Consider the following 23179-nt stretch of genomic DNA (forward strand, 5'->3'; position numbering starts at 1 on the left):
ATTAAAAAGCCTGCTTAGAGAGTTAAACAGCCCTAAACTGAGATAAAGAAGGAAAAGGACTGCTGGCATTCAAATTCAAGATTTTCCATTTACTAAATAGGCTCTTTGACCAACTAAGACAAAGGACAAACAGGTGTGATACATTAGAAAGCCTGCTTAGAGAGTTAAACAGCCCTAAACTGAGATAAAGAAGGAAGAGGACTGCTGGCATTCAAATTCAAGATTTTCTGTTTACTAAACAGGCTCTTTGACCAACTAAGACAAAGGACAAACAGGTGTGATACATTAGAAAGCCTGCTTAGAGAGTTAAGAAGCCCCAAACTGACATAAAGAAAGAATAGCACTGCTGGCATTCAAATTCAAGATTTTCTGTTTACTAAACAGGCTCTTTGACCAACTAAGACAAAGGACAAACAGGTGTGATACATTAGAAAGCCTGCTTAGAGAGTTAAGAAGCCCCAAACTGACATAAAGAAAGAATAGCACTGCTGGCATTCAAATTCAAGATTTTCTGTTTGCTAAACAGGCTCTTTGACCAACTAAGCCAAAGGACATAAAGGTGAGATACATTGGATAAACGGATTAGAGATGCATAGAAAGGAGGCATTTCGAAACTAAATCAACTGGTTTTACATTGTCATGCTTGAAGCCATCTTTCTTCCTTTATATCTCTTAGGTAGAAGAGATTTTTAATCTCACAATTGCACTATCAGTCGCAAGTGAAACACCTATTTTTAAGATAGGAAGCTTCTTTGTGAGGAGATGAAAGCAAGGCACTGCTGAGATTCGAACTCAGGATCTCCTGTTTACTTGACAGGGACTTTAACCAACTAATCCACAGCACCAGAAGATGTCATGCATTTGAAATCCAAGGAAGATTGAAGCACCAATCGAACATTCAACTGGTTAGCGCAGCAAAACAATATTGAGCTTGAGTTCCATTCCACGTAGAGCAGAAACATGGAATAAGATTTCAATCTCAGTCATAACACTTAAGAAGCCAAGTAAATTTTGAAGAGCATTCATTTAAAAGACTGACAAATTTACAGAAGCTGTATCGAGGACAAAGGCTTTGAAGTTTTGCAATTGAATGAGCCATCTTTTAGCACAGCTGAAATTTGGGACTTGTTTTGCTTCCAAGTTATGACACAGAATAGACAGATTGAAGAAATGCCATGGCAAAACCAAAAGGAGGAAAAATTATGACTAATTGATATTAAAAACCTCAGCACTGGTTCATTTCTGATAGAGTTTTCCCCAAGCTAACTTCAAACAACAGGCACTGTAGTTGACGAGATAAGGCAACTCTGACAAAAGCCAAAATACAATCTTCAGTGAAAAAACACTGACTGGTAAAAACCCTCTCAACATCTTCCCACCTAAACGCACGGGCGCTATGTAGACGAGGTGGCCGAGTGGTTAAGGTGATGGACTGCTAATCCATTGTGCTCTGCATGCATGGGTTCGAATCCCATCGTTGTCGGATTAATCTGCTTCATCTTTCGTGTTGAATGGTTTGGTTTTCATTTTTAACCCAAGCGGTGGACACTTCAAGCATGAAAGTATACAATACTCCTGTGCTGCTATCAAACTTTGCAGAGTCAGATCTGTAAATCCACTGGTTTTAATTTGTAAAGCTTGATGCCATCCTATATTCTGTAAAGAAAATTATATCCTCTAATTCCTTTTAAAGTGTTTCAACAGCAGATAATTTTTTTTCTCAATTGCACTATATTAGGGCTGTGGGAAATTAATATTTGATGACAAACAAGAGTAAAAGTCCTCTTTTTGGGGTAAAAACCCACAAAATGAGATGAAGAATAGAAAGCACTGCTGACATTCAAAATCAAGATTTTCCTTTTACTAAATACGCTCTTTGACCAACTAAGCCAAAGGACAAACAGGTGCGAAGCATTAAAAAGCCTGCTTAGAGAGTTAAACAGCCCTAAACTGAGATAAAGAAGGAGAAGGACTGCTGGCATTCAAATTCAAGATTTTCCATTTACTAAATAGGCTCTTTGACCAACTAAGACAAAGGTCAAACAGGTGTGATACATTAGAAAGCCTGCTTAGAGAGTTAAACAGCCCTAAACTGAGATAAAGAAGGAAGAGGACTGCTGGCATTCAAATTCAAGATTTTCTGTTTACTAAACAGGCTCTTTGACCAACTAAGACAAAGGACAAACAGGTGTGATACATTAGAAAGCCTGCTTAGAGAGTTAAGAAGCCCCAAACTGACATAAAGAAAGAATAGCACTGCTGGCATTCAAATTCAAGATTTTCTGTTTGCTAAACAGGCTCTTTGACCAACTAAGCCAAAGGACATAAACGTGAGATACATTGGATAAACGGATTAGAGATGCATAGAAAGGAGGCATTTCAAAACTAAATCAACTGGTTTTACATTGTCATGCTTGAAGCCATCTTTCTTCCTTTATATCTCGTAGATAGAAGAGATTTTTAATCTCATAATTCCACTATCAGTCGCAAGTGAAACACCTATTTTTAAGATTCTTTGTGAGGAGACGAAAACAAGGTACTGCTGAGATTCGAACTCAGGATCTCCTGTTTACTAGACAGGCACTTTAACCAACTAAGCCACTGCACCAGAAGATGTCATGCATTTGAAATCCAAGGAAGATTGAAGCACCAATCGAACATTCAACTGGTTAGCGCAGCAAAACAATATTGAGCTTGAGTTCCATTCCACGTAGAGCAGAAACATGGAATAAGATTTCAATCTCAGTCATAACACTTAAGAAGCCAAGTAAATTTTGAAGAGCATTCATTTAAAAGACTGACAAATTTACAGAAGCTGTATCGAGGACAAAGGCTTTGAAGTTTTGCAATTGAATGAGCCATCTTTTAGCACAGCTGAAATTTGGGACTTGTTTTGCTTCCAAGTTATGACACAGAATAGACAGATTGAAGAAATGCCATGGCAAAACCAAAAGGAGGAAAAATTATGACTAATTGATATTAAAAACCTCAGCACTGGTTCATTTCTGATAGAGTTTTCCCCAAGCTAACTTCAAACAACAGGCACTGTAGTTGACGAGATAAGGCAACTCTGACAAAAGCCAACATACAATCTTCAGTGAAAAAAAACTGACTGGTAAAAACCCTCTCAACATCTTCCCACCTAAACACACGGGCACTATGTAGACGAGGTGGCTGAGTGGTTAAGGCGATGGACTGCTAATCCATTGTGCTCTGCATGCATGGGTTCGAATCCCATCCTCGTCGGATTAATCTGCTTCTTCTTTCATGTTGAATGGTTTGGTTTTCATTTTTAACCCAAGCAGTGGACACTTCAAGCATGAAAGTTTACAATACTCCTGTGCTGCTATCAAACTTTGCAGAGTCAGATCTGTAAATCCACTTGTTTTAATTGGTAAAGATTGATGCCATCCTATATTCTGTAAAGAAAATTATATCCTCTAATTCCTTTTAAAGTGTTTCAACAGCAGAGAATTTTTTTTCTCAATTGCACTATATTAGGGCTGTGGGAAATTAATATTTGATGACAAACAAGAGTAAAAGTCCTCTTTTTGGGGTAAAAACCCACAAAATGAGATGAAGAATAGAAAGCACTGCTGACATTCAAAATCAAGATTTTCCTTTTACTAAATAGGCTCTTTGACCAACTAAGCCAAAGGACAAACAGGTGCGAAACATTAAAAAGCCTGCTTAGAGAGTTAAACAGCCCTAAACTGAGATAAAGAAGGAAAAGGACTGCTGGCATTCAAATTCAAGATTTTCCATTTACTAAATAGGCTCTTTGATCAACTAAGACAAAGGACAAACAGGTGTGATACATTAGAAAACCTGCTTAGAGAGTTAAACAGCCCTAAACTGAGATAAAGAAGGAAGAGGACTGCTGGCATTCAAATTCAAGATTTTCTGTTTACTAAACAGGCTCTTTGACCAACTAAGACAAAGGACAAACAGGTGTGATACATTAGAAAGCCTGCATAGAGAGTTAAACAGCCCTAAACTGAGATAAAGAAGGAAGAGGACTGCTGGCATTCAAATTCAAGATTTTCTGTTTACTAAACAGGCTCTTTGACCAACTAAGACAAAGGACAAACAGGTGTGATACATTAGAAAGCCTGCATAGAGAGTTAAGAAGCCCCAAACTGACATAAAGAAAGAATAGCACTGCTGGCATTCAAATTCAAGATTTTCTGTTTACTAAACAGGCTCTTTGACCAACTAAGACAAAGGACAAACAGGTGTGATACATTAGAAAGCCTGCATAGAGAGTTAAGAAGCCCCAAACTGACATAAAGAAAGAATAGCACTGCTGGCATTCAAATTCAAGATTTTCTGTTTACTAAACAGGCTCTTTGACCAACTAAGCCAAAGGACATAAAGGTGAGATACATTGGATAAACGGATTAGAGATGCATAGAAAGGAGGCATTTCAAAACTAAATCAACTGGTTTTACATTGTCATGCTTGAAGCCATCTTTCTTCCTTTATATCTCGTAGATAGAAGAGATTTTTAATCTCATAATTCCACTATCAGTCGCAAGTGAAACACCTATTTTTAAGATTCTTTGTGAGGAGACGAAAACAAGGTACTGCTGAGATTCGAACTCAGGATCTCCTGTTTACTAGACAGGCACTTTAAGATGTCATGCATTTGAAATCCAAGGAAGATTGAAGCACCAATCGAACATTCAACTGGTTAGCGCAGCAAAACAATATTGAGCTTGAGTTCCATTCCACGTAGAGCAGAAACATGGAATAAGATTTCAATCTCAGTCATAACACTTAAGAAGCCAAGTAAATTTTGAAGAGCATTCATTTAAAAGACTGACAAATTTACAGAAGCTGTATCGAGGACAAAGGCTTTGAAGTTTTGCAATTGAATGAGCCATCTTTTAGCACAGCTGAAATTTGGGACTTGTTTTGCTTCCAAGTTATGACACAGAATAGACAGATTGAAGAAATGCCATGGCAAAACCAAAAGGAGGAAAAATTATGACTAATTGATATTAAAAACCTCAGCACTGGTTCATTTCTGATAGAGTTTTCCCCAAGCTAACTTCAAACAACAGGCACTGTAGTTGACGAGATAAGGCAACTCTGACAAAAGCCAACATACAATCTTCAGTGAAAAAACACTGACTGGTAAAAACCCTCTCAACATCTTCCCCCCGTTTAGCACGGGCGCTATGTAGATGAGGTGGCCGAGTGGTTAAGGCGATGGACTGCTAATCCATTGTTCTCTGCATGCATGGGTTTGAATCCCATCCTCGTCGGATTAATCTGCTTCTTCTTTCATGTTGAATGGATTGGTTTTCATTTTTAACCCAAGCAGTGGACACTTCAAGCATGAAAGTTTACAATACTCCTGTGCTGCTATCAAACTTTGCAGAGTCAGACCTGTAAATCCACTGGTTTTAATTTGTAAAGCTTGATGCCATCCTATATTCTGTAAAGAAAATTATATCCTCTAATTCCTTTTAAAGTGTTTCAACAGCAGAGAATTTTTTTTCTCAATTGCACTATATTAGGGCTGTGGGAAATTAATATTTGATGACAAACAAGAGTAAAAGTCCTCTTTTTGGGGTAAAAACCCACAAAATGAGATGAAGAATAGAAAGCACTGCTGACATTCAAAATCAAGATTTTCCTTTTACTAAATAGGCTCTTTGACCAACTAAGCCAAAGGACAAACAGGTGTGAAACATTAAAAAGCCTGCTTAGAGAGTTAAACAGCCCTAAACTGAGATAAAGAAGGAAAAGGACTGCTGGCATTCAAATTCAAGATTTTCCATTTACTAAATAGGCTCTTTGACCAACTAAGACAAAGGACAAACAGGTGTGATACATTAGAAAGCCTGCTTAAAGAGTTAAACAGCCCTAAACTGAGATAAAGAAGGAAGAGGACTGCTGCCATTCAAATTCAAGATTTTCTGTTTACTAAACAGGCTCTTTGACCAACTAAGACAAAGGACAAACAGGTGTGATACATTAGAAAGCCTGCTTAGAGAGTTAAGAAGCCCCAAACTGACATAAAGAAAGAATAGCACTGCTGGCATTCAAATTCAAGATTTTCTGTTTACTAAACAGGCTCTTTGACCAACTAAGACAAAGGACAAATAGGTGTGATACATTAGAAAGCCTGCTTAGAGAGTTAAGAAGCCCCAAACTGACATAAAGAAAGAATAGCTGGCATTCAAATTCAAGATTTTCTGTTTACTAAACAGGCTCTTTGACCAACTAAGCCAAAGGACATAAAGGTGAGATACATTGGATAAACGGATTAGAGATGCATAGAAAGGATGCATTTCAAAACTAAATCAACTGGTTTTACATTGTCATGCTTGAAGCCATCTTTCATCCTTTATATCTCTTAGGTAGAAGAGATTTTTAATCTCACAATCAGTCGCAAGTGAAACACCTATTTTTAAAATAGGAAGCTTCTTTGTGAGGAGATGAAAACAAGGCACTGCTGAGATTCGAACTCAGGATCTCCTGTTTACTAGACAGGCGCTTTAACCAACTAAGCCACAGCACCAGAAGATGGAATGCATTTGAAATCCAAGGAAGATTGAAGCACCAATCGAACATTCAACTGGTTAGCGCAGCAAAATAATATTGAGCTTGAGTTCCATTCCACGTAGAGCAGAAACATGGAATAAGATTTCAATCTCAGTCATAACACTTAAGAAGCCAAGTAAATTTTGAAGAGCATTCATTTAAAAGACTGACAAATTTACAGAAGCTGTATCGAGGACAAAGGCTTTGAAGTTTTGCAATTGAATGAGCCATCTTTTAGCACAGCTGAAATTTGGGACTTGTTTTGCTTCCAAGTTATGACACAGAATAGACAGATTGAAGAAATGCCATGGCAAAACCAAAAGGAGGAAAAATTATGACTAATTGATATTAAAAACCTCAGCACTGGTTCATTTCTGATAGAGTTTTCCCCAAGCTAACTTCAAACAACAGGCACTGTAGTTGACGAGATAAGGCAACTCTGACAAAAGCCAAAATACAATCTTCAGTGAAAAAACACTGACTGGTAAAAACCCTCTCAACATCTTCCCACCTAAACGCACGGGCGCTATGTAGACGAGGTGGCCGAGTGGTTAAGGTGATGGACTGCTAATCCATTGTGCTCTGCATGCATGGGTTCGAATCCCATCGTCGTCGGATTAATCTGCTTCATCTTTCGTGTTGAATGGTTTGGTTTTCATTTTTAACCCAAGCGGTGGACACTTCAAGCATGAAAGTATACAATACTCCTGTGCTGCTATCAAACTTTGCAGAGTCAGATCTGTAAATCCACTGGTTTTAATTTGTAAAGCTTGATGCCATCCTATATTCTGTAAAGAAAATTATATCCTCTAATTCCTTTTAAAGTGTTTCAACAGCAGATAATTTTTTTTCTCAATTGCACTATATTAGGGCTGTGGGAAATTAATATTTGATGACAAACAAGAGTAAAAGTCCTCTTTTTGGGGTAAAAACCCACAAAATGAGATGAAGAATAGAAAGCACTGCTGACATTCAAAATCAAGATTTTCCTTTTACTAAATACGCTCTTTGACCAACTAAGCCAAAGGACAAACAGGTGCGAAGCATTAAAAAGCCTGCTTAGAGAGTTAAACAGCCCTAAACTGAGATAAAGAAGGAGAAGGACTGCTGGCATTCAAATTCAAGATTTTCCATTTACTAAATAGGCTCTTTGACCAACTAAGACAAAGGTCAAACAGGTGTGATACATTAGAAAGCCTGCTTAGAGAGTTAAACAGCCCTAAACTGAGATAAAGAAGGAAGAGGACTGCTGGCATTCAAATTCAAGATTTTCTGTTTACTAAACAGGCTCTTTGACCAACTAAGACAAAGGACAAACAGGTGTGATACATTAGAAAGCCTGCTTAGAGAGTTAAGAAGCCCCAAACTGACATAAAGAAAGAATAGCACTGCTGGCATTCAAATTCAAGATTTTCTGTTTGCTAAACAGGCTCTTTGACCAACTAAGCCAAAGGACATAAACGTGAGATACATTGGATAAACGGATTAGAGATGCATAGAAAGGAGGCATTTCAAAACTAAATCAACTGGTTTTACATTGTCATGCTTGAAGCCATCTTTCTTCCTTTATATCGCTTAGATAGAAGAGATTTTTAATCTCACAATTGCACTATCAGTCGCAAGTGAAACACCTATTTTTAAGATAGGAAGCTTCTTTGTGAGGATATGAAAACAAGGCACTGCTGAGATTCGAACTCAGGATCTGAGTTAACCAACTAAGCCACTGCACCAGAAGATGTCGTGCAATTGAAATCCAAGGAAGATTGAAGCACCAATCGAACATTCAACTGGTTAGCGCAGCAAAACAATATTGAGCTTGAGTTCCATTCCACGTAGAGCAGAAACATGGAATAAGATTTCAATCTCAGTCATAACACTTAAGAAGCCAAGTAAATTTTGAAGAGCATTCATTTAAAAGACTGACAAATTTACAGAAGCTGTATCGAGGACAAAGGCTTTGAAGTTTTGCAATTGAATGAGCCATCTTTTAGCACAGCTGAAATTTGGGACTTGTTTTGCTTCCAAGTTATGACACAGAATAGACAGATTGAAGAAATGCCATGGCAAAACCAAAAGGAGGAAAAATTATGACTAATTGATATTAAAAACCTCAGCACTGGTTCATTTCTGATAGAGTTTTCCCCAAGCTAACTTCAAACAACAGGCACTGTAGTTGACGAGATAAGGCAACTCTGACAAAAGCCAACATACAATCTTCAGTGAAAAAACACTGACTGGTAAAAACCCTCTCAACATCTTCCCCCCTAAACGCACGGGCGCTATGTAGATGAGGTGGCCGAGTGGTTAAGGCGATGGACTGCTAATCCATTGTGCTCTGCATGCATGGGTTCGAATCCCATCCTCGTCGGATTAATCTGCTTCTTCTTTCATGTTGAATGGTTTGGTTTTCATTTTTAACCCAAGCAGTGGACACTTCAAGCATGAAAGTTTACAATACTCCTGTGCTGCTATCAAACTTTGCAGAGTCAGACCTGTAAATCCACTGGTTTTAAATGGTAAAGCTTGATGCCATCCTATATTCTGTAAAGAAAATTATATCCTCTAATTCCTTTTAAAGTGTTTCAACAGCAGAGAATTTTTTTTCTCAATTGCACTATATTAGGGCTGTGGGAAATTAATATTTGATGACAAACAAGAGTAAAAGTCCTCTTTTTGGGGTAAAAACCCACAAAATGAGATGAAGAATAGAAAGCACTGCTGACATTCAAAATCAAGATTTTCCTTTTACTAAATAGGCTCTTTGACCAACTAAGCCAAAGGACAAACAGGTGCGAAACATTAAAAAGCCTGCTTAGAGAGTTAAACAGCCCTAAACTGAGATAAAGAAGGAAAAGGACTGCTGGCATTCAAATTCAAGATTTTCCATTTACTAAATAGGCTCTTTGACCAACTAAGACAAAGGACAAACAGGTGTGATACATTAGAAAGCCTGCTTAGAGAGTTAAACAGCCCTAAACTGAGATAAAGAAGGAAGAGGACTGCTGGCATTCAAATTCAAGATTTTCTGTTTACTAAACAGGCTCTTTGACCAACTAAGACAAAGGACAAACAGGTGTGATACATTAGAAAGCCTGCTTAGAGAGTTAAGAAGCCCCAAACTGACATAAAGAAAGAATAGCACTGCTGGCATTCAAATTCAAGATTTTCTGTTTACTAAACAGGCTCTTTGACCAACTAAGCCAAAGGACATAAAGGTGAGATACATTGGATAAACGGATTAGAGATGCATAGAAAGGAGGCATTTCAAAACTAAATCAACTGGTTTTACATTGTCATGCTTGAAGCCATCTTTCTTCCTTTATATCTCGTAGATAGAAGAGATTTTTAATCTCATAATTCCACTATCAGTCGCAAGTGAAACACCTATTTTTAAGATTCTTTGTGAGGAGACGAAAACAAGGTACTGCTGAGATTCGAACTCAGGATCTCCTGTTTACTAGACAGGCACTTTAACCAACTAAGCCACTGCACCAGAAGATGTCATGCATTTGAAATCCAAGGAAGATTGAAGCACCAATCGAACATTCAACTGGTTAGCGCAGCAAAACAATATTGAGCTTGAGTTCCATTCCACGTAGAGCAGAAACATGGAATAAGATTTCAATCTCAGTCATAACACTTAAGAAGCCAAGTAAATTTTGAAGAGCATTCATTTAAAAGACTGACAAATTTACAGAAGCTGTATCGAGGACAAAGGCTTTGAAGTTTTGCAATTGAATGAGCCATCTTTTAGCACAGCTGAAATTTGGGACTTGTTTTGCTTCCAAGTTATGACACAGAATAGACAGATTGAAGAAATGCCATGGCAAAACCAAAAGGAGGAAAAATTATGACTAATTGATATTAAAAACCTCAGCACTGGTTCATTTCTGATAGAGTTTTCCCCAAGCTAACTTCAAACAACAGGCACTGTAGTTGACGAGATAAGGCAACTCTGACAAAAGCCAACATACAATCTTCAGTGAAAAAAAACTGACTGGTAAAAACCCTCTCAACATCTTCCCACCTAAACACACGGGCACTATGTAGACGAGGTGGCCGAGTGGTTAAGGCGATGGACTGCTAATCCATTGTGCTCTGCATGCATGGGTTCGAATCCCATCCTCGTCGGATTAATCTGCTTCTTCTTTCATGTTGAATGGTTTGGTTTTCATTTTTAACCCAAGCAGTGGACACTTCAAGCATGAAAGTTTACAATACTCCTGTGCTGCTATCAAACTTTGCAGAGTCAGATCTGTAAATCCACTTGTTTTAATTGGTAAAGATTGATGCCATCCTATATTCTGTAAAGAAAATTATATCCTCTAATTCCTTTTAAAGTGTTTCAACAGCAGAGAATTTTTTTTCTCAATTGCACTATATTAGGGCTGTGGGAAATTAATATTTGATGACAAACAAGAGTAAAAGTCCTCTTTTTGGGGTAAAAACCCACAAAATGAGATGAAGAATAGAAAGCACTGCTGACATTCAAAATCAAGATTTTCCTTTTACTAAATAGGCTCTTTGACCAACTAAGCCAAAGGACAAACAGGTGCGAAACATTAAAAAGCCTGCTTAGAGAGTTAAACAGCCCTAAACTGAGATAAAGAAGGAAAAGGACTGCTGGCATTCAAATTCAAGATTTTCCATTTACTAAATAGGCTCTTTGATCAACTAAGACAAAGGACAAACAGGTGTGATACATTAGAAAACCTGCTTAGAGAGTTAAACAGCCCTAAACTGAGATAAAGAAGGAAGAGGACTGCTGGCATTCAAATTCAAGATTTTCTGTTTACTAAACAGGCTCTTTGACCAACTAAGACAAAGGACAAACAGGTGTGATACATTAGAAAGCCTGCATAGAGAGTTAAACAGCCCTAAACTGAGATAAAGAAGGAAGAGGACTGCTGGCATTCAAATTCAAGATTTTCTGTTTACTAAACAGGCTCTTTGACCAACTAAGACAAAGGACAAACAGGTGTGATACATTAGAAAGCCTGCATAGAGAGTTAAGAAGCCCCAAACTGACATAAAGAAAGAATAGCACTGCTGGCATTCAAATTCAAGATTTTCTGTTTACTAAACAGGCTCTTTGACCAACTAAGACAAAGGACAAACAGGTGTGATACATTAGAAAGCCTGCATAGAGAGTTAAGAAGCCCCAAACTGACATAAAGAAAGAATAGCAATGCTGGCATTCAAATTCAAGATTTTCTGTTTACTAAACAGGCTCTTTGACCAACTAAGCCAAAGGACATAAAGGTGAGATACATTGGATAAACGGATTAGAGATGCATAGAAAGGAGGCATTTCAAAACTAAATCAACTGGTTTTACATTGTCATGCTTGAAGCCATCTTTCTTCCTTTATATCTCTTAGATAGAAGAGATTTTTAATCTCATAATTGCACTATCAGTCGCAAGTGAAACACCTATTTTTAAGATAGGAAGCTTCTTTGTGAGGAGATGAAAACAAGGCACTGCTGAGATTCAAACTCAGGATCTCCTGTTTACTAGACAGGCGCTTTAACAAACTAAGCCACAGCACCAGAAGATGGCATGCATTTGAAATCCAAGGAAGATTGAAGCACCAATCGAACATTCAACTGGTTAGCGCAGCAAAACAATATTGAGCTTGAGTTCCATTCGACGTAGAGCAGAAACATGGAATAAGATTTCAATCTCAGTCATAACACTTAAGAAGCCAAGTAAATTTTGAAGAGCATTCATTTAAAAGACTGACAAATTTACAGAAGCTGTATCGAGGACAAAGGCTTTGAAGTTTTGCAATTGAATGAGCCATCTTTTAGCACAGCTGAAATTTGGGACTTGTTTTGCTTCCAAGTTATGACACAGAATAGACAGATTGAAGAAATGCCATGGCAAAACCAAAAGGAGGAAAAATTATGACTAATTGATATTAAAAACCTCAGCACTGGTTCATTTCTGATAGAGTTTTCCCCAAGCTAACTTCAAACAACAGGCACTGTAGTTGACGAGATAAGGCAACTCTGACAAAAGCCAACATCCAATCTTCAGTGAAAAAACACTGACTGGTAAAAACCCTCTCAACATCTTCCCACCTAAACGCACGGGCTCTATGTAGACGAGGTGGCCGAGTGGTTAAGGCGATGGACTGCTAATCCATTGTGCTCTGCATGCATGGGTTCGAATCCCATCCTCGTCGGATTAATCTGCTTCTTCTTTCATGTTGAATGGTTTGGTTTTCATTTTTAACCCAAGCAGTGGACACTTCAAGCATGAAAGTTTACAATACTCCTGTGCTGCTATCAAACTTTGCAGAGTCAGACCTGTAAATCCACTGGTTTTAATTGGTAAAGCTTGATGCCATTCTATATACTGTAAAGAAAATTATATCCTCTAATTCCTTTTAAAGTGTTTCAACAGCAGAGAATTTTTTTTCTCAATTGCACTATATTAGGGCTGTGGGAAATTAATATTTGATGACAAACAAGAGTAAAAGTCCTCTTTTTGGGGTAAAAACCCACAAAATGAGATGAAGAATAGAAAGCACTGCTGACATTCAAAATCAAGATTTTCCTTTTACTAAATAGGCTCTTTGACCAACTAAGCCAAAGGACAAACAGGTGCGAAACATTAAAAAGCCTGCTTAGAGAGTTAAACAGCCCTAAACTGAGATAAAGAAGGAAAAGGACTGCTGGCATTCAAATTCAAGATTTTCCATTTACTAAATAGGCTCTTTGACCAACTAAGACAAAGGACAAACAGGTGTGATACATTAGAAAGCCTGCTTAGAGAGTTAAACAGCCCTAAACTGAGATAAAGAAGGAAGAGGACTGCTGGCATTCAAATTCAAGATTTTCTGTTTACTAAACAGGCTCTTTGACCAACTAAGCCAAAGGACATAAAGGTGAGATACATTGGATAAACGGATTAGAGATGCATAGAAAGGAGGCATTTCAAAACTAAATCAACTGGTTTTACATTGTCATGCTTGAAGCCATCTTTCTTCCTTTATATCTCTTAGATAGAAGAGATTTTAAATCTCATAATTCCACTATCAGTCGCAAGTGAAACACCTATTTTTAAGATAAGAAGCTTCTTTGTGAGGAGACGAAAACAAGGCACTGCTGAGATTCAAACTCAGAATCTCCTGTTTACTAGACAGGCGCTTTAACAAACTAAGCCACAGCACCAGAAGATGGCATGCATTTGAAATCCAAGGAAGATTGAAGCACCAATCGAACATTCAACTGGTTAGCGCAGCAAAACAATATTGAGCTTGAGTTCCATTCCACGTAGAGCAGAAACATGGAATAAGATTTCAATCTCAGTCATAACACTTAAGAAGCCAAGTAAATTTTGAAGAGCATTCATTTAAAAGACTGACAAATTTACAGAAGCTGTATCGAGGACAAAGGCTTTGAAGTTTTGCAATTGAATGAGCAATCTTTTAGCACAGCTGAAATTTGGGACTTGTTTTGCTTCCAATTTATGACACAGAATAGACAGATTGAAGAAATGCCATGGCAAAACCAAAAGGAGGAAAAATTATGACTAATTGATATTAAAAACCTCAGCACTGGTTCATTTCTGATAGAGTTTTCCCCAAGCTAACTTCAAACAACAGGCACTGTAGTTGACGAGATAAGGCAACTCTGACAAAAGCCAACATACAATCTTCAGTGAAAAAACACTGACTGGTAAAAACCCTCTCAACATCTTCCCACCTAAACGCACAGGCGCTATGTAGACGAGGTGGCCGAGTGGTTAAGGCGATGGACTGCTAATCCATTGTGCTCTGCATGCATGGGTTCGAATCCCATCCTCGTCGGATTCATCTGCTTCTTCTTTCATGTTGAATGGTTTGGTTTTCATTTTTAACCCAAGCAGTGGAACCCTTCAAGCATGAAAGTTTACAATACTCCTGTGCTGCTATCAAACTTTGCAGAGTCAGACCTGTAAATCCACTGGTTTTAATTGGTAAAGCTTGATGCCATCCTATATTCTGTAAAGAAAATTATATCCTCTAATTCCTTTTAAAGTGTTTCAACAGCAGAGAATTTTTTTTCTCAATTGCACTATATTAGGGCTGTGGGAAATTAATATTTGATGACAAACAAGAGTAAAAGTCCTCTTTTTGGGGTAAAAACCCACAAAATGAGATGAAGAATAGAAAGCACTGCTGACATTCAAAATCAAGATTTTCCTTTTACTAAATAGGCTCTTTGACCAACTAAGCCAAAGGACAAACAGGTGCGAAACATTAAAAAGCCTGCTTAGAGAGTTAAACAGCCCTAAACTGAGATAAAGAAGGAAAAGGACTGCTGGCATTCAAATTCAAGATTTTCCATTTACTAAATAGGCTCTTTGACCAACTAAGACAAAGGACAAACAGGTGTGATACATTAGAAAGCCTGCTTAGAGAGTTAAACAGCCCTAAACTGAGATAAAGAAGGAAGAGGACTGCTGGCATTCAAATTCAAGATTTTCTGTTTACTAAACAGGCTCTTTGACCAACTAAGACAAAGGACAAACAGGTGTGATACATTAGAAAGCCTGCTTAGAGAGTTAAGAAGCCCCAAACTGACATAAAGAAAGAATAGCACTGCTGGCATTCAAATTCAAGATTTTCTGTTTACTAAACAGGTTCTTTGACCAACTAAGCCAAAGGACATAAAGGTGAGATACATTGAATAAACGGATTAGAGATGCATAGAAAGGAGGCATTTCAAAACTAAATCAACTGGTTTTACATTGTCATGCTTGAAGCCTTCTTTCTTCCTTTATATATCTTAGATAGAAGAGATTTTTAATCTCATAATTCCACTATCAGTCGCAAGTGAAACACCTATTTTAAAGATAGGAAGCTTCTTTGTGAGGAGACGAAAACAAGGCACTGCTGAGATTTGAACTCAGGATCTCCTGTTTACTAGACAGGCGCTTTAACCAACTAAGCCACAGCACCAGAAGATGGCATGCATTTGAAATCTAAGGAAGATTGAAGCACCAATCAAACATTCAACTGGTTTGCGCAGCAAAACAATATTGAGCTTGAGTTCCATTCCACGTAGAGCAGAAACATGGAATAAGATTTCAATCTCAGTCATAACACTTAAGAAGCCAAGTAAATTTTGAAGAGCATTCATTTAAAAGACTGACAAATTTACAGAAGCTGTATCGAGGACAAAGGCTTTGAAGTTTTGCAATTGAATGAGCCATCTTTTAGCACAGCTGAAATTTGGGACTTGTTTTGCTTCCAAGTTATGACACAGAATAGACAGATTGAAGAAATGCCATGGCAAAACCAAAAGGAGGAAAAATTATGACTAATTGATATTAAAAACCTCAGCACTGGTTCATTTCTGATAGAGTTTTCCCCAAGCTAACTTCAAACAACAGGCACTGTAGTTGACGAGATAAGGCAACTCTGACAAAAGCCAACATACAATCTTCAGTGAAAAAACACTGACTGGTAAAAACCCTCTCAACATCTTCCCACCTAAACGCACGGGCGCTATGTAGACGAGGTGGCCGAGTGGTTAAGGCGATGGACTGCTAATCCATTGTGCTCTGCATGCATGGGTTCGAATCCCATCCTCGTCGGATTAAGCTGCTTCTTCTTTCATGTTGAATGGTTTGGTATTCATTTTTAACCCAAGCAGTGGACACTTCAAGCATGAAAGTTTACAATACTCCTGTGCTGCTATCAAACTTTGCAGAGTCAGACCTGTAAATCCACTGGTTTTAATTGGTAAAGCTTGATGCCATCCTATATTCTGTAAAGAAAATTATATCCTCTAATTCCTTTTAAAGTGTTTCAACAGCAGAGAATTTTTTTTCTCAATTGCACTATATTAGGGCTGTGGGAAATTAATATTTGATGACAAACAAGAGTAAAAGTCCTCTTTTTGGGGTAAAAACCCACAAAATGAGATGAAGAATAGAAAGCACTGCTGACATTCAAAATCAAGATTTTCCTTTTACTAAATAGGCTCTTTGACCAACTAAGCCAAAGGACAAACAGGTGCGAAACATTAAAAAGCCTGCTTAGAGAGTTAAACAGCCCTAAACTGAGATAAAGAAGGAAAAGGACTGCTGGCATTCAAATTCAAGATGTTCCATTTCCTAAATAGGCTCTTTGACCAACTAAGACAAAGGACAAACAGGTGTGATACATTAGAAAGCCTGCTTAGAGAGTTAAACAGCCCTAAACTGAGATAAAGAAGGAAGAGGACTGCTGGCATTCAAATTCAAGATTTTCTGTTTACTAAACAGGCTCTTTGACCAACTAAGACAAAGGACAAACAGGTGTGATACATTAGAAAGCCTGCTTAGAGAGTTAAGAAGCCCCAAACTGACATAAAGAAAGAATAGCACTGCTGGCATTCAAATTCAAGATTTTCTGTTTACTAAACAGGCTCTTTGACCAACTAAGCCAAAGGACATAAAGGTGAGATACATTGGATAAACGGATTAGAGATGCATAGAAAGGAGGCATTTCAAAACTAAATCAACTGGTTTTACATTGTCATGCTTGAAGCCATCTTTCTTCCTTTATATCTCGTAGATAGAAGAGATTTTTAATCTCATAATTCCACTATCAGTCGCAAGTGAAACACCTATTTTTAAGATAGGAAGCTTCTTTGTGAGGAGACGAAAACAAGGCACTGCTGAGATTCGAACTCAGGATCTCCTGTTTACTAGACAGGAGCTTTAACCAACTAAGCCACAGCACCAGAAGATGGCATGCATTTGAAATCCAAGGAAGATTGAAGCACCAATCGAACATTCAACTGGTTAGCGCAGCAAAACAATATTGAGCTTGAGTTCCATTCCACGTAGAGCAGAAACACGGAATAAGATTTCAATCTCAGTCATAACACTTAAGAAGCCAAGTAAATTTTGAAGAGCATTCATTTAAAAGACTGACAAATTTACAGAAGCTGTATCGAGGACAAAGGCTTTGAAGTTTTGCAATTGAATGAGCCATCTTTTAGCACAGCTGAAATTTGGGACTTGTTTTGCTTCCAAGTTATGACACAGAATAGACAGATTGAAGAAATGCCATGGCAAAACCAAAAGGAGGAAAAATTATGACTAATTGATATTAAAAACCTCAGCACTGGTTCATTTCTGATAGAGTTTTCCCCAAGCTAACTTCAAACAACAGGCACTGTAGTTGACGAGATAAGGCAACTCTGACAAAAGCCAACATACAATCTTCAGTGAAAAAACACTGACTGGTAAAAACCCTCTCAACATCTTCCCACCTAAACGCACGGGCGCTATGTAGACGAGGTGGCAGAGTGGTTAAGGCGATGGACTGCTAATCCATTGTGCTCTGCATGCATGGGTTCGAATCCCATCCTCGTCAGATTAATCTGCTTCTTCTTTCATGTTGAATGGTTTGGTTTTCATTTTTAACCCAAGCAGTGGAACCCTTCAAGCATGAAAGTTTACAATACTCCTGTGCTGCTATCAAACTTTGCAGAGTCAGACCTGTAAATCCACTGGTTTTAATTGGTAAAGCTTGATGCCATCCTATATTCTGTAAAGAAAATTATATCCTCTAATTCCTTTTAAAGTGTTTCAACAGCAGAGAATTTTTTTTCTCAATTGCACTATATTAGGGCTGTGGGAAATTAATATTTGATGACAAACAAGAGTAAAAGTCCTCTTTTTGGGGTAAAAACCCACAAAATGAGATGAAGAATAGAAAGCACTGCTGACATTCAAAATCAAGATTTTCCTTTTACTAAATAGGCTCTTTGACCAACTAAGCCAAAGGACAAACAGGTGCGAAACATTAAAAAGCCTGCTTAGAGAGTTAAACAGCCCTAAACTGAGATAAAGAAGGAAAAGGACTGCTGGCATTCAAATTCAAGATTTTCCATTTACTAAATAGGCTCTTTGACCAACTAAGACAAAGGACAAACAGGTGTGATACATTAGAAAGCCTGCTTAGAGAGTTAAACAGCCCTAAACTGAGATAAAGAAGGAAGAGGACTGCTGGCATTCAAATTCAAGATTTTCTGTTTACTAAACAGGCTTTTTGACCAACTAAGACAAAGGACAAACAGGTGTGATACATTAGAAAGCCTGCTTAGAGAGTTAAGAAGCCCCAAACTGACATAAAGAAAGAATAGCACTGCTGGCATTCAAATTCAAGATTTTCTGTTTACTAAACAGGCTCTTTGACCAACTAAGCCAAAGGACATAAAGGTGAGATACATTGGATAAACGGATTGGAGATGCATAGAAAGGAGGCATTTCAAAACTAAATCAACTGGTTTTACATTGTCATGCTTGAAGCCATCTTTCTTCCTTTATATCTCTTAGATAGAAGAGATTTTAAATCTCATAATTCCACTATCAGTCGCAAGTGAAACAGCTATTTTTAAGATAAGAAGCTTCTTTGTGAGGAGACGAAAAGAAGGCACTGCTGAGATTCGAACTCAGGATCTCCTGTTTACTAGACAGGCGCTTTAACCAACTAAGCCACAGCACCAGAAGATGGCATGTATTTGAAATCCAAGGAAGATTGAAGCACCAATCGAACATTCAACTGGTTAGCGCAGCAAAACAATATTGAGCTTGAGTTCCATTCCACATAGAGCAGAAACATGGAATAAGATTTCAATCTCAGTCATAACACTTAAGAAGCCAAGTAAATTTTGAAGAGCATTCATTTAAAAGACTGACAAATTTACAGAAGCTGTATCGAGGACAAAGGCTTTGAAGTTTTGCAATTGAATGAGCCATCTTTTAGCACAGCTGAAATTTGGGACTTGTTTTGCTTCCAAGTTATGACACAGAATAGACAGATTGAAGAAATGCCATGGCAAAACCAAAATGAGGAAAAATTATGACTAATTGATATTAAAAACCTCAGCACTGGTTCATTTCTGATAGAGTTTTCCCCAAGCTAACTTCAAACAACAGGCACTGTAGTTGACGAGATAAGGCAACTCTGACAAAAGCCAACATACAATCTTCAGTGAAAAAACACTGACTGGTAAAAACCCTCTCAACATCTTCCCACCTAAACGCACGAGCGCTATGTAGACGAGGTGGCCGAGTGGTTAAGGGGATGGACTGCGAATCCATTGTGCTCTGCATGCATGGGTTCGAATACCATCCTCGTCGGATTAATCTGCTTCTTCTTTCATGTTGAATTGTTTGGTTTTCATTTTTAACCCAAGCGGTGGACAATTCATGCATGAAAGTTTACAATACTCCTGTGCTGCTATCAAACTTTGCAGAGTCAGATCTCTAAATCCACTGGTTTTAATTTGTAAAGCTTGATGCCATCCTATATTCTGTAAAGAAAATTATATCCTCTAATTCCTTTTAAAGTGTTTCAACAGCAGACAATTTTTTTTCTCAATTGCACTATATTAGGGCTGTGGGAAATTAATATTTGATGACAAACAAGAGTAAAAGTCCTCTGTTTGGGGTAAAAACCCACAAAATGAGATGAAGAATAGAAAGCACTGCTGACATTCAAAATCAAGATTTTCCTTTTACTAAATAGGCTCTTTGACCAACTAAGCCAAAGGACAAACAGGTGCGAAACATTAAAAAGCCTGCTTAGAGAGTTAAACAGCCCTAAACTGAGATAAAGAAGGAAAAGGACTGCTGGCATTCAAATTCAAGATTTTCCATTTACTAAATAGGCTCTTTGACCAACTAAGACAAAGGACAAACAGGTGTGATACATTAGAAAGCCTGCTTAGAGAGTTAAGAAGCCCCAAACTGACATAAAGAAAGAATAGCACTGCTGGCATTCAAACTCAAGATTTTCTGTTTACTAAACAGGCTCTTTGACCAACTAAGACAAAGGACAAACAGGTGTGATACATTAGAAAGCCTGCTTAGAGAGTTAAGAAGCCCCAAACTGACATAAAGAAAGAATAGCACTGCTGGCATTCAAATTCAAGATTTTCTGTTTACTAAACAGGCTCTTTGACCAACTAAGCCAAACGACATAAAGGTGAGATACATTGGATAAACGGATTAGAGATGCATAGAAAGGAGGCATTTCAAAACTAAATCAACTGGTTTTACATTGTCATGCTTGAAGCCATCTTTCTTCCTTTATATCTCGTAGATAGAAGAGATTTTTAATCTCATAATTCCACTATCAGTCGCAAGTGAAACACCTATTTTTAAGATAGGAAGCTTCTTTGTGAGGAGACGAAAACAAGGCACTGCTGAGATTCGAACTCAGGATCTCCTGTTTACTAGACAGGCGCTTTAACAAACTAAGCCACAGCACCAGCAGATGGCATGCATTTGAAATCCAAGGAAGATTGAAGCACCAATCGAACATTCAACTGGTTAGCGCAGCAAAATAATATTGAGCTTGAGTTCCATTCCACGTAGAGCAGAAACATGGAGTAAGATTTCAATCTCAGTCATAACACTTAAGAAGCCAAGTAAATTTTGAAGAGCATTCATTTAAAAGACTGACAAATTTACAGAAGCTGTATCGAGGACAAAGGCTTTGAAGTTTTGCAATTGAATGAGCCATCTTTTAGCACAGCTGAAATTTGGGACTTGTTTTGCTTCCAAGTTATGACACAGAATAGACAGATTGAAGAAATGCCATGGCAAAACCAAAAGGAGGAAAAATTATGACTAATTGATATTAAAAACCTCAGCACTGGTTCATTTCTGATAGAGTTTTCCCCAAGCTAACTTCTAACAACAGGCACTGTAGTTGACGAGATAAGGCAACTCTGACAAAAGCCAACATACAATCTTCAGTGAAAAAACACTGACTGGTAAAAACCCTTTCAACATCTTCCCACCTAAACGCACAGGCGCTATGTAGACGACGTGGCCGAGTGGTTAAGGTGATGGACTGCTAATCCATTGTGCTCTGCATGCATGGGTTCGAATCCCATCGTTGTCGGATTAATCTGCTTCTTCTTTCGTGTTGAATGGTTTGGTTTTCATTTTTAACCCAAGCGGTGGACACTTCAAGCATGAAAGTTTACAATACTCATGTGCTGCTATCAAACTTTGCAGAGTCAGATCTGTAAATCCACTGGTTTTAATTTGTAAAGCTTGATGCCATCCTATATTCTGTAAAGAAAATTATATCCTCTAATTCCTTTTAAAGTGTTTCAACAGCAGACAATTTTTTTTCTCAATTGCACTATATTAGGGCTGTGGGAAATTAATATTTGATGACAAACAAGAGTAAAAGTCCTCTTTTTGGGGTAAAAACCCACAAAATGAGATGAAGAATAGAAAGCACTGCTGACATTCAAAATCAAGATTTTCCTTTTACTAAATAGGCTCTTTGACCAACTAAGCCAAAGGACAAACAGGTGCGAAACATTAAAAAGCCTGCTTAGAGAGTTAAACAGCCCTAAACTGAGATAAAGAAGGAAGAGGACTGCTGGCATTCAAATTCAAGATTTTCTGTTAACTAAACAGGCTCTTTGACCAACTAAGACAAAGGACAAACAGGTGTGATACATTAGAAAGCCTGCTTAGAGAGTTAAGAAGCCCCAAACTGACATAAAGAAAGAATAGCACTGCTGGCATTCAAATTCAAGATTTTCTGTTTACTAAACAGGCTCTTTGACCAACTAAGACAAAGGACAAATAGGTGTGATACATTAGAAAGCCTGCTTAGAGAGTTAAGAAGCCCCAAACTGACATAAAGAAAGAATAGCTGGCATTCAAATTCAAGATTTTCTGTTTACTAAACAGGCTCTTTGACCAACTAAGCCAAAGGACATAAAGGTGAGATACATTGGATAAACGGATTAGAGATGCATAGAAAGGATGCATTTCAAAACTAAATCAACTGGTTTTACATTGTCATGCTTGAAGCCATCTTTCTTCCTTTATATCTCTTAGGTAGAAGAGATTTTTAATCTCACAATTGCACTATCAGTCGCAAGTGAAACACCTATGTTTAAGATAGAAAGCTTCTTTGTGAGGAGATGAAAACAAGGCACTGCTGAGATTCGAACTCAGGATCTCCTGTTTACTAGACAGGCGCTTTAACCAACTAAGCCACAGCACCAGAAGATGGAATGCATTTGAAATCCAAGGAAGATTGAAGCACCAATCGAACATTCAACTGGTTAGCGCAGCAAAATAATATTGAGCTTGAGTTCCATTCCACGTAGAGCAGAAACATGGAGTAAGATTTCAATCTCAGTCATAACACTTAAGAAGCCAAGTAAATTTTGAAGAGCATTCATTTAAAAGACTGACAAATTTACAGAAGCTGTATCGAGGACAAAGGCTTTGAAGTTTTGCAATTGAATGAGCCATCTTTTAGCACAGCTGAAATTTGGGACTTGTTTTGCTTCCAAGTTATGACACAGAATAGACAGATTGAAGAAATGCCAATTACAAAACCAAAAGGAGGAAAAATTATGACTAATTGATATTAAAAACCTCAGCACTGGTTCATTTCTGATAGAGTTTTCCCCAAGCTAACTTCAAACAACAGGCACTGTAGTTGACGAGATAAGGCAACTCTGACAAAAGCCAACATACAATCTTCAGTGAAAAAACACTGACTGGTAAAAACCCTCTCAACATCTTCCCACCTAAACGCACAGGCGCTATGTAGACGAGGTGGCTGAGTGGTTAAGGTGATTGACTGCTAA

At 37.9% G+C, this 23179-nt stretch overlaps 13 non-coding genes across 13 annotated transcripts; 9 read left to right on the plus strand and 4 right to left on the minus strand.

The window, feature by feature from the left end:
- Positions 1-3164: 3164 nt before the first annotated feature.
- On the plus strand, positions 3165-3246 carry TRNAS-GCU (transfer RNA serine (anticodon GCU)). Its single transcript has one exon. It is a non-coding gene; the product is annotated as a tRNA-Ser (tRNA).
- Positions 3247-6458: 3212 nt separating this feature from the next.
- Positions 6459-6532, minus strand: TRNAT-AGU (transfer RNA threonine (anticodon AGU)). Its single transcript has one exon. It is a non-coding gene; the product is annotated as a tRNA-Thr (tRNA).
- Positions 6533-8841: 2309 nt separating this feature from the next.
- Positions 8842-8923, plus strand: TRNAS-GCU (transfer RNA serine (anticodon GCU)). Its single transcript has one exon. It is a non-coding gene; the product is annotated as a tRNA-Ser (tRNA).
- A 1681-nt stretch (positions 8924-10604) lies between these two features.
- Positions 10605-10686, plus strand: TRNAS-GCU (transfer RNA serine (anticodon GCU)). Its single transcript has one exon. It is a non-coding gene; the product is annotated as a tRNA-Ser (tRNA).
- Positions 10687-12659: 1973 nt separating this feature from the next.
- On the plus strand, positions 12660-12741 carry TRNAS-GCU (transfer RNA serine (anticodon GCU)). Its single transcript has one exon. It is a non-coding gene; the product is annotated as a tRNA-Ser (tRNA).
- A 1547-nt stretch (positions 12742-14288) lies between these two features.
- TRNAS-GCU (transfer RNA serine (anticodon GCU)) lies at positions 14289-14370 on the plus strand. Its single transcript has one exon. It is a non-coding gene; the product is annotated as a tRNA-Ser (tRNA).
- Positions 14371-15430: 1060 nt separating this feature from the next.
- TRNAT-AGU (transfer RNA threonine (anticodon AGU)) lies at positions 15431-15504 on the minus strand. Its single transcript has one exon. It is a non-coding gene; the product is annotated as a tRNA-Thr (tRNA).
- Positions 15505-16060: 556 nt separating this feature from the next.
- TRNAS-GCU (transfer RNA serine (anticodon GCU)) lies at positions 16061-16142 on the plus strand. Its single transcript has one exon. It is a non-coding gene; the product is annotated as a tRNA-Ser (tRNA).
- Positions 16143-17831: 1689 nt separating this feature from the next.
- Positions 17832-17913, plus strand: TRNAS-GCU (transfer RNA serine (anticodon GCU)). The gene has a single exon. It is a non-coding gene; the product is annotated as a tRNA-Ser (tRNA).
- Positions 17914-18973: 1060 nt separating this feature from the next.
- On the minus strand, positions 18974-19047 carry TRNAT-AGU (transfer RNA threonine (anticodon AGU)). The gene has a single exon. It is a non-coding gene; the product is annotated as a tRNA-Thr (tRNA).
- Positions 19048-19603: 556 nt separating this feature from the next.
- Positions 19604-19685, plus strand: TRNAR-GCG (transfer RNA arginine (anticodon GCG)). Its single transcript has one exon. It is a non-coding gene; the product is annotated as a tRNA-Arg (tRNA).
- A 1689-nt stretch (positions 19686-21374) lies between these two features.
- On the plus strand, positions 21375-21456 carry TRNAS-GCU (transfer RNA serine (anticodon GCU)). Its single transcript has one exon. It is a non-coding gene; the product is annotated as a tRNA-Ser (tRNA).
- A 1054-nt stretch (positions 21457-22510) lies between these two features.
- Positions 22511-22584, minus strand: TRNAT-AGU (transfer RNA threonine (anticodon AGU)). The gene has a single exon. It is a non-coding gene; the product is annotated as a tRNA-Thr (tRNA).
- Between the last annotated feature and the right edge of the window lie 595 nt (positions 22585-23179).

This window comes from Dendrobates tinctorius, unplaced genomic scaffold (assembly GCF_039654945.1).
Source record: "Dendrobates tinctorius isolate UK_male_01 unplaced genomic scaffold, ASM3965494v1 ptg000204l, whole genome shotgun sequence".
Classification (NCBI taxonomy): Eukaryota; Metazoa; Chordata; class Amphibia; order Anura; family Dendrobatidae; genus Dendrobates; species Dendrobates tinctorius.